Source organism: Vigna radiata, chromosome 4, assembly GCF_000741045.1.
Source record: "Vigna radiata var. radiata cultivar VC1973A chromosome 4, Vradiata_ver6, whole genome shotgun sequence".
NCBI lineage: Eukaryota > Viridiplantae > Streptophyta > Magnoliopsida > Fabales > Fabaceae > Vigna > Vigna radiata.
Window position 1 is genome coordinate 18,785,239 of NC_028354.1, and position 2,934 is coordinate 18,788,172.

A 2,934-nucleotide genomic window follows, 5' to 3' on the forward strand; every position below is an offset into this window, starting at 1 on the left:
ATATATATATATATATATATATATATATATATATATATATATATATATATATTTAGACTATGTTTGTTTTAAAAGGATAAGTTTGATAGGTATTTTATATGTAACACCTTTAAAAAATTATACCCACTTTATAAATTACGTTAAAAATATGATAATGTATAATAAAGTTTTAAATGAAAATTAAAATAAATATTATTATTTTAAGTTGTTGTTAAAAAAAAAATTGTTTGATGTTGTTAAAATATCACCTCCCATAAATTATAATAGTATAAGTACGGTAAATTCTATATATTTTACTATTTGAAAATAGCAATTTTTTGTGGTAATAATAACGCCATATGACAGAAAAGTGATCGATAGAAGTGGAGATGACAGCAGGAAGTGTTGATTTACTGTGAGTGTCAATGTGAAAATGGAGAATAATGCAGTTGACTCTTACGTTATTAAATTTGAAGTGGTTCTTGTTGCTTTATCTTATTTAATAAAAGTTTCTAACTATCAATCATAACCATTTACTTATATTTGTCCTAGGCTGGAAATGCTTGCTTACATTTAGGGTTTACCATTCACTCCATCATAACTTATTTTTAGCACTTAATTCATCATCTTTATGGCTTTATTTTAGATCATTTATCATTAATATAAACTTCAAAATAACTATATTAAGTTTTATAAACATCAACTTAACTTGTTCCATATATGATACAAACATGTATTTTAAGGTTCGATTCAACATTTTTTCAAAATATATATGTTGTTACAATATCTCTAAATAAAACATATATTCTTTCAATAAACTCATAAATAGCAAAGATTCTTAATAATATATTTTCATATACTATAACAAATTTAATATAACAATAGCAATAAACTAATTTTTTTATTCATTTTTAGGTCATATTTAGGAACAATACTAATCAATATATATATGAAGGAGTTTGTTAATTATTTTATTTATATAATTTATATATGCAATAAAATGTGATAAAATATTAAATATTTATTATATTTTAATTTATTAAATTCAGGTAATAATTAAATATATTTTTATCTTTATTTAAAATATATTTTAAAAATTAATTTAAATAAAAAATATATAATATAAATATTGATAATATATATATATATATATATATATATATAATTTTCATTCGTTAATCTATTAGAATATGGTGATTAAGGCGAAATTCATCCTTTTGGAGTAAAGAATATATGTTTGAACTACTTAGAGATGTAGTCTTGAACTAACACATATATGGAATAAATCCTTTGAATATGCCTTGCATGTGAAAGTTTACCTTTAAACTTAATCTTATAATGTGACAAATTAAAAATATATATTTATTATAAAAATACAGAAACAATTCCTTATGCAATTTTTAGATGGTTGGAAATAGTAATTAATGTTATCAAGAAATGTTGATGGACACATATATTAAAAAAGTAATGTTATATTTAAAAAAAAAATAGTGGGCGAAGATAACTTCTAATACACGCATATATTTATATATATATATCTTTACTCGTACACATTTCCTTATATTAGGGGTATCATACTTTTTAGGAGTCTTATTATAAGTTTAAATGCATATTTACTTAGTTTAAACCCACCATTTGTGGTAGAAGAAAAAGAGTGCAATATCTAATTAAAGTTTTGGAAATAAAATTTGAAAAGCATTAGACTTCAAAGGAATCTTTGAAGCGTGGACGAGCCTCCACCACATTTTAAACGGTCTATGTCTCTCTATATATTTTATTTCTATTTTTTCTATTTACTTTACATTTTTAACAAATATTTCTTTTACAAATTTTAAAATTATCATTATCTACCAATTACAAAAATCTATTAATACTTGTAAGTAATTTTTTGGATGCATCCAAAGTTATGATAGTAATTATCGAATACTATAAATTATTTAATAAATATCTACCGATAATTTATTTGTTAGTAATTATCATAAATTTTGATGGTTGATAAAAATTGTCAATAAATATGATAATTAAAATTTTTTCTTTTCTATTTTTTCTTTTCTTCTTCTTCTCCTTTGTTTCTCGTCTTTTTCTTTCATTACTGTTATCGTCATTACATTTATCATTTTTCACTTTTCTTCTTTTTTTCATATTTTTTTCTTCTCTTTCACTTTCGATTGACATTGTTATTATCACACCATTAGTGATGACTTCTCTTCTTTTTTTTTTTTTTCTTCTTTCATTCTCTTCTTATCACCTATTTTTGCTTTATTTATTAAAAAAAATCTCATTATATTTGACAAGAAATTTTGTACTTTTTTTATTCACAAATTTAACAATAAATAATTTGTCCATAATAATTTTAAATTATTAATGAATTTTATCAAAAAATTTTATTTATAAATTTTAGTACATATAATTACTAACGGATTTTATCAATAGAATTTTTATCAAAATCTAAAGTGAGAATTTTGACACTATTTTACAAACAAAATTTGCTAATGAATAAATCCACTAATAAAAAAATTATAAATTGATTACCGACAAAATTTAACAAAAAAAAAATCTAATTATAATAAAAATTATAAACTATCGATAATATTTACAGATAAATACATTAACAAATCTTACCAACACGACGAATATTTTTGTCACTAAAATTCCAAAATCTATCAATGTCAATAAATTTAATTTTTTAATGAATTTATATTTTTTCTAATAAAATTTCATCCTTAATTATAAAAATTATTGTAGTGTCCATATGAATAAAAAAAAATCATAATTGGTCTTCAAATAGCTTTAAATAATGCGAGGAGACCTAGTCTCATTGAGACATGTGGCTATTTATTGTGGCACGTTTAATTTTGTGGTAGTGGGGAAATTAACATGGAGACATGTTTTGTTACATAAAATTGATATGGAGACCTACTGGCCACATCTGTAAACAACGCTTATATTCCTAAG